Raw genomic sequence first — 13,609 nt, 5'->3', positions numbered from 1 at the left:
CAATCTCTGCCTCTGTCCTCACATGGCCATCTTCTCCCTGAGTGTTTTGTCTTCTTCTATTATAAGGATTCCAGTCATACTGGTTTAAGGGTCCACACTGCTCTAGTATGACCTTATATTAACTAATTACAACTTATTTCCAAATAAGGTTACATTCTGAAGTACTGGGGATTAGCACATCAATAGATCTTTTGGGGGGACATAATTCATAAAAGATGTCTAACAGGGACATCAAATCTAACAGACTCAAAATCAAGCTCTGAATTTTCCTTGCGGTCTATTTTTCTCAGTCTTCCCTCCATCAGTCAATGGAAACTCTAGTGTCCTAATTTCAGAGTGAAAGCCTGAGTACCACCCTTGAGTCTTCTCTTCCTTCCACGTCCCCTGCCCCGTCCCTCCCTGCCTGCCCATGAAAGTGTGGATGAGACCAACCAGGTTGGGGAGATTTAGGCTTTCCTCAGAAGATCACAACCCAGATACCCCCTCCCACTCTGCAATGTCATGTTCTAGGCAGTGCTTTAACTTGTCCTAATCGGGCTTTAAAAGACTCCATGTGGGGTGCCTGGGTGGCTCAGTTGGTTAAGTGACTGCCTTCGGCTCAGGTCATGATCCTGGAGTCTCGGGATCAAGTCCCACATTGGGCTCCCCGCTCAGCGGGGAGCCTGCTTCTCCCTCCGACCCCCCCCCTCCTGTGCTCTCTCTCTCATTCTCGCTCTCTCAAATAAATAAATAAATCTTAAAAAATAAAATAAAAGACTCCATGTGTGTGTTTTCATTATTTATTATTTTTAAATTATTGTTGTTTTACTTAAGGTAGGAGTTGCAAACACAAATGCCTACAGAGTCCAGTTGGAATATGAATAGGAGAAGCAGAGCAGGTGGAAACACACATACAAACTGTCTGTGAATGGTAGGGACCATGGCAACAGGAGAGCACGTGACCTGTCAGCCGCATGCTTGAGCTAGTCTGCAACCACTGCTATCACTGTGCAGAAATGGGGGCACAGTATTGCCAGAGCTTGTTATTCTTCAGATTAAGTTGAAGGAGAATGTCCAAGGCTATGTGAAATTTCCCAATTTTTAAGCACTGCCTCAAATTCATAAAATTCTATGCGGGCCAAACAAGTCATGTTGTCTTCTGTTGAATCAGCATATGGCCTGCCTCTTCCTAACCTCTGATCTAAGGAAATCCTCTTTTGTAAATAGTTAGGTGTCGGGGTGCGGGGGGGCACCTGGGTGGCTCAGTCAGTTAAGCATCCAGCTCTGGGTTTTGGCTCAGGTCATGATCTCATGGGTTGTGGAATGGAGCTCCACAGCAGGCTCTCTGCTCAGCATGGAGTCTGCTTGAAGATTTTCTCCTTCTGCCCCACCCCCTGCACTCGCTCTCACTCTCTCTCTCTCTAAAATCAATCAATCAATCAATCAATCTTTTAAAAAATAGTTGTTAGGTTAGTAGTGAGAAATGACCCAAAAAGAAAGTGAGGAAGGAGGTGGGGAGCCATTACCAGCAGAGTAGAAACGCTTTTAGGTCAAAGTTGGGAGGTGTTAATCAATGGAACACAATGGAGAGACCACAGTGAATCCATTAAATAGGATGGAGAAAAAGGCATAAAACCTGGAAGCACAAATTAAGGGAGATCATTGAGGGACCCATCCAAGTATTGATACCCGGGGATTTGATTTTATCCTGGAAATCATAAGGAGCTATTAAACATATGTGAACAAAAGAATGACTGACGCTTCACTGCAGAAAGCTTTTATGAGATCTGGGCATCCCTAGAATCTCTTCTTCTGAAGTGTGGAGCTATCTCCCTCCCTTTGATGAAAGCAGCAGGCCGCCATCAAAGGAAGAACAATGGAGGACTACAGCTGAAACCTGTGCCCAAATCAGCCTCACAACTCACTGGCTTGGTTTTATTCTTTTTTCCTAAAGCCACTTTCTTGTCATTCTCTCACTTGTGATGTGTAAGCCACCTCTAATGGGCCACCCCGAAGTTACTCAATATGGGTTCCAAAAGGCCTGGGACAATGGGGCTGGCTCCATGGGGGATGGCATTATCAGCTCCCTTGAAATCACAAGTATAGAAAAACAAGGATTGCGGGGAGGATAATGGTTTCAGTGTGTTCACCAAAGGAGGCCCTGGCATGAAGTCATAGGCTTGGGTTATGTGGAGGAGAGAATTCTGACTCCACTCGGGATAAGCTCAAGTGCAGAGGGGAGAGGTCAATATTTGCATTTTTCCAGTGGCCATTTGATAGGAAACCTCTACTGGGCCCAGATGAAAGATTCTTGGGGGCAGCTTACGGTCATGTTGCTTTATCCCTACCTCAATCCCTTTCACCAGCTGGCAAAATAAAAGACTTTTGCTGTGGGTCACCCCTCCCTGGATGGCAGTGAGGCTAAGTGAGGTGATTCTCCAATGCTCCAAGCCTCTGAGTCTCCCAACTCCACCTGGAAGGTTAATCTTGACCTTGAACCTGGAACGGCCCTTCTTCCTCCGTGGTGCAGGGATGGGGACACCCTTGGTAGCCACAGCTGAATATTTGAAGTATAAACTATTCACAAGTGATCCTGGAAGTCCAAGACATGGAGTCCCTTGTTCTCTCTGCTCATGTGAATTCGAGTTTCAAGTAGTAGCGAATTGGGTTATGAGATCCAGTTCCACAGTTAGTGATGGAACCCAGTTAGCAGGCCACAGTGCAATGCAGTTAGGGTCATAAATGTTCTAGTTCTAGAAAGTAGTGAAAGTAACCCTAAACAGAGAATCAGCTGAAGGGGAAATGGGGAGAGAAGTTTTATTGGGGAAATTATATTCTACACCAGTGCTAGCAAATACGGGAATTCAAGAAGTTCCCAAGTCCACCCCTAGAGATCATCCAGGTTCTACTATGCTGTAATCAGAAACGGAGGTGGGCAGGATACCAAAATGTCCTAAACCATAGGCTCTCAATGATGTTTTTTAAAATGCATATTTCAAAAAACAGTAACAACAACAATGAAAAAAGGAAATAGTTCACACTCTTAACAGGGGTTGCCTCAAGGGGATGGAATTCTGCATTTTTCTCTGTTTCAAATTTTCTAAACTTTCTAGATAATCTGCAATAAGCAAGTATTACTTCTCTAGTAAAAAAAAAAAATGAAAGAAGGACGAGGGTGGAAAAAATGAAAGGAAGAGGTTGGTAGAGGCTGGTAAGAGCCTGCAGAAATGTCTCAGCCCAGCCCTGGTCCTGCAAGCCACAGGCTCAGGGCCACCATGCAAGGTCCTGCACAGCCAATAAACTGTAGTCAACACAACAGCCTTTCCTCCAGCTAAAAGCACCACCAGCCACCAGGCCAGCCTCGCTATTAGAAATGGCTGTCGGGGTGCCTGGGTGGCTCAGTTGGTTAAGCGACTGCCTTCAGCTCAGGTCATGATCCTGGAGTCCCAGGATCGAGTCCCGCATTGGGCTCCCTGCTCAGCAGGGAGTCTGCTTCTCCCTCTGACTCTCCCCCTCTCATGCTCTCTCTCTATCACTCTCTCTCTCAATAAATAAATAAAAATCTTTAGAAATGGCTGTCTCTAGTAGGACCTTGCATGTGACCTTAGAGTATTGACTATGCACTCACCAGTGCATAGTCTGTCTGTCAGACTCTCTGCTGAGTAGCAAGTGACTACACTGTCTGTCAGACTCTCTGCTGAGTAGCAAGTGATTACACACACACACACACACACACAGATGTGCACACACATATGTATGTGTGTGTGTGTATAATTGCAATTATATACTTTAATATACAACTTCTAATTTTCAAAACATTTTTGACTTCCTCACTTCTGATCTTCATCACAACCTTGTAAGGAGCTTGATGGAAATGAATGGCCAAAGAAGTGGAGCCATTTGGCCAAGGTTGTACAGGGAGTTAAGGGCAGAACCAGAATGAGGGTGGGGGGTGTAGGGGAGTTATCTAAGTGCTTCCCAAGCGCAAGCTTTTGCTCTCCAAGGGAAGACTGCATTGTGCTGTGGCTATCTTGGAGTGTGCTCAGAGCTGTAAATGGATTTCCTATCAAATCTAACCATCTTTTAGGTCCACTGGAAAGGATTGATTTCCATAGCTTTTTAATCCATCTGTAGGAGAACAGAGCTGGTTTCAAACTAGAAACTAAAGCAATGTAAATGGTCTGAGGTAACCAGTAATGGTCATAGGGCACAAAGCCACAGAACTATCCAGCAATTGCAATACTTGAAAAAAATTGCAGGCTTGACTATGCGGCTTCCAAGTTGCTCAAATTCAACATACTAGGCTACTCTGTTTTGTTTTATTTTGCTTTTTTTTTTTAAAAAAAAAGGGGGGGGCGGGAGGGGGAATCATTACACTAGATTCTCCCATAAAGATCTCACAGCTGTGTGTACATTCTGGATGGTCCCAGAATATCAATACAGGTTTCCCCCACTATCTGAAAATAGAGCATTCCTTTGAAAGCTTTAATAAGCTGAAAGAGCATAAAGCAAAGAAGCATTACTATTAATTTACCTGGGAAAATTTTCGAGCATTCTCAGACCCACAGAATAATCCCTCTTAGGCTTTTTTGAGACCTTAGGACACATCTTGCTAACGGATGCACAAAATAAATAGAGACAAGGCCCAGGTGCTCACGCACACAGTTCAGAGTGGAGATGCTGAGTGTTGTTCTAGGGAAGGAGGTTGGCAGGGCCGCCCCTGCTGCTGGGGCTGCGTGCTGCCTCTGTAAGAGCTTGCTGCAAACAAACGTTGCAGGCTATTTTTGTTTTTGGCCTTTTTTTGTAAAAGCAAAAATCCTCCTTGGATTCCTTTTGGTCAGTGAAGACAAGTACTCATGTAGATCTCTTGTAAAAGTGAAGTGGCAGAATGCAAACTTTTAAAAAATGGAGGGTACTTGTATCACTGTTTGGACTAACCCATCGGCTCACTGGGTCACTGCCACATAAAACCCATCGATTGAGCATTGTTAAATGTAACAAATATCCAATGAGCACAAAATCACAAAATCAATGGACTCTGTAAAGATGGACGATGAAGATAAAAGCAAATGGGAACGAAACCAGAAAGACACCTCACCCGTGTCCCAATCCGGCAAGCTCTGACCCTGCTTGTGCTTCTGCTTTGACCTGATTTCCCAGCACATGAGCAGACATGGGCTGATAAGATAGTTGGTGGATGAATGGTTCCATAGGATATGATTTAAAGGCAAAGTTAGTGGGCGCCTGGGTGGCTCAGTTGGTTAAGCGACTGCCTTCGGCTCAGGTCATGATCCTGGAGTCCCGGGATCGAGTCCCACATCAGGCTTCCTGCTCAGCAGGGAGTCTGCTTCTCCCTCTGACCCTCTTCCCTCTCGTGCTATCTCTCATTCTCTCTCTCTCTCAAATAAATAAATAAAATCTTAAAAAAAAAAATAAAGGCAAAGTTAGTATCAGAAATACTTCACTGGGGGCAAGAAGCACCTTGAACCTTGGAGCTCCCAGACTCTTAAAGGCAACTGGCCGGCAATTGAAAAGGTGGGTCCCCAGCTCCTAACACACGTGAGTTCCTAAGTCTATCCAGCAGAAGCCTGAAGGACTCAGATAAAAAATGTCCCTTACACGAACCCCATGGAAGAAGGAGCCAGATAAAACTGCCTTACTGGAACTTTGAGAAATGTGTTAAGGTGATGGCAATAGCTACTAGTTATTGAGCCCTTACTGGGTGCCAAGTGCTTTCTCTGCCTTATTTGCTTTTAGTCTCACAACAATCCTTGGAGGCAGGTGTTGGCATAGTCTCCCAAAGGAGGAAAGTGGGGGAGAGAGAGGTTAAGTAACTTATTCAGACACACAGCTTGTCTGTCTCACTGTCGATGTAGGTGGACATTACTCTAAGGCCACCGACTTACAACCCCCCTCTGAAGGAAAGAGAAGCCAAATTTTTCTTATACCTGTACTTCACTGTACTTCAGCCAACTTGAACTTGAATCTTAGCTGATTGGACCAGGGGTTGGTCCCTCTGTAGGCTGGTCAGTAATCACAGAGATAGCTGGCCTGGTCAAAGAGCTCTGCTAGTAAGGTATTAGCTGACCAAGAAGAGCCTCTCTTGGGATTGACCAGTGATCTACAGAGGAACTCAGCAAGCAGTGGATGGTCTGCCCTGGGCATGAGAAGAGGATACAGTAGCACTGTGCCAAGATTTACTATTCTGGCCAATCACCAAAATCGCTGCTAGCTCTGAGCCATTGACGTGTCCAGTCCAGGACCCCAAGTTCTTCTGTACACCTAGCCCCCACCAAGGCAGGAGCCTGCCACCCAGTACTCTGAGACCTGAGGCTTGTCTGCCTTGGGTCAGAAGGCCTGGCCCCTCCAAAATGTGTCAAGTCTTTACACTGAATCCCTGTTCCCATTATTTCTGCAGGGTCTGCTCTTCCGATTTCAGCAGTGGAGGACACAAAAGGGAGAACCAGCACCTTGCTGTTTGTTTGTTTGTTTGTTTGTTTGTTGGATTTTTTTTCCCATACAGTCAGTTGCCATCCAAGTAACCATCACAGGGTCTGTGATTCTTCTACTGGGCCAGGGCCCCGGAGGTGGCCATTGGTGGGTGCTTCGAATGGAGCTGGGATCCACAGGCATAGCCTTGCAATGTTGCCAGACGAAGCAGAGGTGGGAGCAGTGGGAGATGACGACATGCAAAAAGCATCACCTGCCAGCAGCGCAGTAACGGTGGCAGAGAGGGTAGGGGACCTCCGTTTCCCGGTAATCCACACCAACCATTTCAGTCTTCGGTATGAATGGTTGAGGTTGTTCCATCTTGTGGAAGGTACCCTTAATCACTGAAATATCCCATCTTTTCAACTAGAATGCTACCTTAAATCCCTTCTTTATAGAAAATCTGCTACTGCCATTGTGCATAAACTAGTTTTTCCAGATAAATCACTGGATTAATTAAACAGAGCCCCGCACAGGCTCAGTCAGTGGAGAGGCTGATAATCACTGAGCGTGTGCATAGGGGTGGATTCGAGAGCTGGGTGGCATATCCAATGGCAATTTCTTATCTCTCTTCTGCCAAAGACAGGGGCCTGTGTGGTTAAAGCTGAAGATTTTCGGGGATTAAGATACCTAACCCTTCCTAGAACAAGGTCAGGAAAGAAGTCATTCTTTTATATGTGTGTGTGTGTATATATATATATATATATATATATATATATGGAGAGAGAGAGATTTTACTAATTTATTTGAGAGACAGAGAGCAAGCAAGAGCAAGTGAGCACACAAGCGGGGGAGGGGCAGTGGGAGTGGGAGAAGCAGACTCCCCGCTGAGCAGGGAGCCCCACAACGCTAGGGATCCCAGGACCCTGGATCATGACCCAAGCCAAAGGCAGACACTCAACTGGCTGAGCCACACAGGCTCCCCAAGAAGTCATTCTTTAACAAACCAGAATCAATGTTTCTGAGCACAGGCTTACCCATAGAATGTTAGGACATTCAGGACCCAGGGTATGCTCTCAGATTGTTTCCAGATAATTCTCTAATCTGGGGCCTTGAGCCCAGGTCAGGGCCTTTGCTTTCTATTCACTAGGGAATTAACATATATTTACTGAGCATTAATTAAGGATTTTCAGGCTGTGACTTGGTAAGTTCCAAGGAGCTGTCCTTTAAGAAGACTGATTTGTCAATAATTTGCCTGGTTGACTGACATCAAGAAACACAGCTTGAGGCTATCATAGCAGTTAAGTTAGGATGTTGTGAGGCCTGAATAAGAACAGTGACAGGGGAAAATAGAAAATGAAGGACTAGTGCAAGAAATCGGGTTAATACGCAAATACAGTGTGGTGGCTTTAGAACCAGACAATCGTGGGTTATAGTCAAGCACCAGCCCTTATGCCCAGCAAGTGACTTGCTGTTCCCATTTCAGTTTTCTTATCTGTAAAATGGGAAAAATAAAACCCACTCCTGATAGATGATAGATAGGCACACAATCTCCCAAAAGGTAGCTACCTATATTTGACTGCTATCTGTTCACCAAAACCCATTTTTTTCTTCTCTCTGGGTGCATGGCTGAAGCTAAACGTTGCCGCTTGACTGAGTTTTAGCCAATGAACTGTGAGTAGGAATGACATGTGTCACTTTCAAGCCTAGCCTTTTCTGCTTCCCCATTGGAGACCCTCCATACTCTTCTCTATCTGCTTGCTCAATACAGAGACCTCTAAGGATTTGGAGGGGAACAGAGCCAACAAGTTCAATTCCCTGGAAAACCACAGGAAGACCATCCACCAACTGGGTGAACCTGTTTGAAACTTCACATGAGTGAGAAAGGAACTTCTATTCCTATTCTGTTCTTGTGCAGAATTGACAATATAACCAATCCCTCGGTAAACAATCATTATGAAATTTTTTGGTGTTATAAGCAATACAGAGACCTACAAGTTCTCAACTTAAGAAGACAAAACAGACGCATTGCAGCACATACTAGATGCTATACACATGAGGCAGACAATAGAAGTTCAAAAAGTTCAAAGTCCCCAGAGGTAGAGAGATCTGAGACATCTTCACACAACATGTAGCTTTGAGCTTGTCTTTCAAGAATGATTATGGATTGTCTAGATCATGGAGATTCCATTCATTTACCAACATTTAAAAACATCAACAAGAAATCCCCCATCATGCAGTTTCTACCCCCATGGCCTATAGGACACTTCAGCTCATACCCAATATTTCTTCATCGCTCATGTCTTTTGTCAATGATGTCCAATGTGGTCTGGTCCTGGTTTCCATGCAATGGCCGTCAGCCATCTTCAACCTTCTAAAATTACCTAACACCTACTTTCCATCCCCAGAAGCCCTGGCTCAAGAAAGAAAATACCTCCGGCTTCAGAATTTTTGATGGCCGCACCTTTGGGTCCATAACAGCTCTGGGGTTATGGCTCTAAGAGAATGGATGGCAAATGAAATCTAATTATGCATGTCTATTGCTCTAGCATTTTGCCTTGCTCGTTATAGATGCTGATCAATTAATCCATTTTAATTACCATTTCCCTCTGGCAATACAAGCAAAAAAGCTTCATTTAAGAAATCAAAAAGACTGATCAATCCAATGAAAGGGTTTTGTATTTTAATCATTACCATGTAAAAAAAGTTTGCAACATAAACTTCCTGCTCTAAATTCCTTCAACCAAACAATGAATTACAGATGCTGTGATGAAAATGTGGTCATGATTTATAACTTGCTCTACTCAAAACTATCACCCTTGAGGCTTTAAAATCAACTGAGGCATCTACTTTATATGGATAATAGAAACTACGTTTGTATGTTCCCAAGTTTTCAGTCTTCCCAAAATGTTTAACACAGATGTTGTCATTCTGTAGGTTCAGAAGTGCACAACGTATGCACTGAGATGCAAAGGAGACTTAAAAGTGTCACACATCATCCTGCCAGTTTAGTAGATAGATAAGACCCACATGTGCAGAGTCAGAAAAACAGAAAAAATGGGACTCCTCAGAATTTATACATGAGATGATTTAACACTCTGTGAACCACAATGCGCAGCATACATTTTGCAGGGGGAGTGAGTACTAACAGAGCTGCAAGGTTTTTTTGTTGTTGTTGTTTTGTTTTTCAGAGCCGCAAGATTTGGAAAACACTGCTTCCCCAACCCCCGGATACAATTTGGTTCTCAGAGCAAAGGGGCAACATTGGCAGGTGCGTGCACTGTGGTTACACAGAAACCCCTTTGATGCAGTATGGAAATGGCCCTCTCCTCAGAAACACTTCAACGGTGGTAACCGCCTGCAAGCTGCAGGAAGCTGGACGAATATTGAGAATTAGTGCTGGCAAATCAGAGACACGCATTTTCAGGACTTCTTTTTTTTTTTTTTTACTTTTTTCTTTAAGCTTTTTTTTTTTTTTTTCATTATGTTATGTCAGGACTTCAGAAGGAGTCTGACCAGGTCTCTTTTGGCTAACTGGCCAAAATGCAATTGACTTCACAAAGAAATACGGAATAATAGCCTTCTGTGTTTGAGGGCAGTTTGAAAGTTCTTTGGCTTCTTCCAAAGAACAGCTTCAGCCAATATTTTCTAAATCAGAATCTCCTTAAATGCCATACCTTCTGCCTAAAATATTCTATCCCTACATACACACTCACACACACATGTGTGTACACCTGTGAACAAATCCCATCAACACCCACCCCAGCTCATTCTCATCCTTCGGGCCCCATCTTGACCAGATTATCAAAATTAGATGCCTCTTCTCTGTCCTGTTATTCTTCATAAACTATTTGTGTCCTTCCTCAATATCCTTACCTTTGCCCCAAGTAGAAGATCCACAGATCTTCCTCAACTTATGATGGGGCCACCCGGCATCACATAAGAGTATTGTACCATGTATTGTTAGCCCAGGGAAAAGACCCAAATTCAAATTTGAGGTAAGATTTCATCCTGAACACATCACTTTCAAGACATCGTGAAGTCAAAAAATCTTAAGTAGAACCATCATTATGTCAAGAACCATCTGTGTACATATTCATGTACATATATTTGATTGCTACCTGGTACCTAACAAACACTCATTACATCTTTGGTGAATGAATGAATGAGTAAATGAATGAAGGAATAAAAGGACGATATCTTGGGAAGTTTTAAGAACAGAACAAATTATCCATCTTGAATGTTTTCGACCAGCAATGAGATCCCTAGTTTTGATCTGAAGAGGAACTATTTTTTATTCTTTAGTCTTATAATTGGAGGCAAGGAGGGTGGTGGGGAGACAGGCCAGGGAAGGGCCAATGGTTCCTACTCTTCTGAGAAAGAAGTAAGGCTTTATTTCCCCCGCCCCCCCCCCCACGCCCTCTGCTTAGAGATTAGCCAGATAAGACCAAAGGATCTCCTTCTTCCTGGGGTAATCGGGCTTCCTGAAGCTGGCGGCTGCTGGGTCTGGGGAGGGATGGAGGAGGCCGAGCTTCTTGCTCTGAATTTCTGATGCTCCAGCAGCACAGACTCTTTTCTCACTTCTCAATTCTCCTTTATGAAGTGTATTTTCTCTGAGGGGAACACCACTTTCTCTGGAGAACTATTAATTCCCAAGGAATAAGCCACTGAAGCCCGCATGGGAACACCCACTCATTTGCAAATTGGCAAAAGAGTCTCCCACAAAGTAGGAGAAGGCTTGATTCAGGGCTTAAAGGAAACAATGGAGTCCATTTAACAAAGCCAACATTTAATGAACTCAAAACAGTGTGCTTTAAAAAAAATAAGTTAATAAAGCAGCCTTTTAAACTCTGATGCATTCTTATTAGCTTTATTTCTAAAGTACCATCTGTTACCATAGTAAGGGTTTCCTGGTTTGTTTATCATCGTGATTCATCACCTATATGATTTCTGAGCAATGAATGAAAATGTTGATTGGAAGTTTGCAAATGGCAACCCTTCGGTGTCTGGGTCAGCTTTCACAAATCATGCAAGACCTCCAAATAGAACAGATAACTTCTATTGCCTGGCAATTCGCAAAAGAAAGACACAGGAGAGATAAGCTCACCTTTCAGATGAGTCTGCCATAAAATCCCCTTTCCTGGATTCTTTTAAGATGCTGGGAGTGTTCAAATCTTCCCATCAGTTTTGTTTGTGTGTTTGATGGAGAAATAGCCATGAGTCTCAGTGGGAGATTTTGCTTTGGGATCCGTCCCCCAGTGGCAGCCCTCTGCCTCCATCGTCCTCTCCAGAAGGGAGAGGGGTGTTGGAAAGCAGAGAGGGGATGGGGTGGGGTGGCAGAACAGTGGGTAATTACCCGGAATAAATAGGAGCCTCCTACCTTTTATCAGAGCAAGTATCAAATACTGTTCCGCCCAAGTACATTCTGTCCTGTTCTGTTTCTTATGCAAATTCAACATCTAGAGAGCAGCCTGCCACAAAAGTTGACTCCGCTTCCCTAACTTCATTCAGCTTGCCCTTGAAAGGAGTATCATATACCTGATTGTTAGGTGAGTCCCCACATGCAAGAAACTGTAGGTGAGATCGTATCATTATAGGGCTTTTCTGGAAATCAAAAGCACCTGCTCTTTGTTAAGGTGGGCTTCTAAAGAGAGATTTATTCCCATTAGAAAATGCCCAGAGTTCATACAGGAATGCTATTGACATGTCTTCCCAACCTGAGGATACCAATCTCAGGTGAATAAACTTAATGGCAGTAAACCTTTACTGAGCACTTACTGTGTACAAGGCCTTGTGCTAAGCAATTTACATGTGTCATTTCATTAGGTCTTTGCAACAGCCATAGGCGATAGGAAGCCCCATTTTACAGCTTTAAAAACCAAAGGCTTAGAGAGGTCACATTACTTGCCCAAGATCACACAGCTGGAAATGTGACAGAGACACAATCTCTGATCCAGAACCTGTGCTCTTAGCTACACGTGACATAATTTAGCATTGATGGCAATAATGTATATACTATCCAGTGATGACCCACTCCTAATGGGCTCCCCTCTTTGGATTTCCCAAGCAGAATGAAGCATAAAAATGTCCTCCCTGATGCCCTGACCCTTATAGAGGAAAATAAACCATGTCTATGTAAACCAGTTTATATCTTACTTAATACTCTAACACTATGTCATAGATATTATCATATCCTTTCAGGAGAAGAGGAAATTAAGGCTCACAGAAGCTAAGTAACTTGCCCAAGAAACCACAGCTAGTAAGTGCTATGGGTGGGCTTCTGATCTCAGGCCAACAGCAGGGTCTATTTGCCCAAACTGACCCTATACTCCCTCACAGCATCTTGTAGGTGTTTATCAGACATTTCCACTGGGAGACAAGAAAGGTTTTGATTTCCACTGCAACACTTTCCTTGAGAGAACTCTGCCCTTCCAGGTCAGAGACTAGATGATCCTATTGACCTGCTTGGGCCAAAGTTGGCTGAAAGGAAGCCTATACCTGAAGGTGTGAAAAGAATCTTCTTGGAATAGAAACAAGAATTCCAGCTATATAGAAGAGCAATAGTGAGTTATCAGTGGTGAACAATCATTATGCCAAATCAGAGGGGCCCTTCTCTAGAAGCTAGGCTGCTTTGGGCCTCTGGGACCTGGCTTTCCTAGCACCGTTGACTTGCCTGTGTCTTCCCAGTGCATGGTATACTGTTGGGGCTCAATAAATGTTTAAGAAATAGGACAAAGGAAGAAACACAGAGATAGTGCTAAGCCCTAGGAAAGAGAAACTCAGAGAAGTCACACATACTTGTTAGAGTCAAGTGCCTTTTTGGTGCTCAGGAAGTAATGCCTATAATGAACTGTGAAGATCAGTAGAAACATGCTGGTGTTTTCAGGCCACACGAAACTTGATCCAAGTGTCTATATATAAAAAAAATTAATATGTTCTATCCCCCTCCCCTCTTCAGCCCATCTGGTCTTTATCCATAAAATACATGCATGTCCATTATACAATATAGGTATGTATCCTGTTAAATGCATCTGTGATGCAACACGTGGTGCTTTTCTTTGAGGGGGAGAAAAAAACAACTCAGGGACATAAACATTTGCATGAAATTGTTAGTTGTCTTTTCATGTAATCTATTGTTTATTGACTACTTCACAGTTTACAAGAGCCTTCATTTCATTGCTCTCTCACTCTGTAAGTTAAG

The sequence above is a fragment of the Eumetopias jubatus genome, unplaced genomic scaffold, assembly GCF_037043125.1.
Source record: "Eumetopias jubatus isolate StellerSeaLion01/CBP00866 unplaced genomic scaffold, mEumJub1_p1.0 scaffold_17, whole genome shotgun sequence".
Lineage (NCBI taxonomy): Eukaryota > Metazoa > Chordata > Mammalia > Carnivora > Otariidae > Eumetopias > Eumetopias jubatus.
This window is presented reverse-complemented; position numbering follows the sequence as displayed.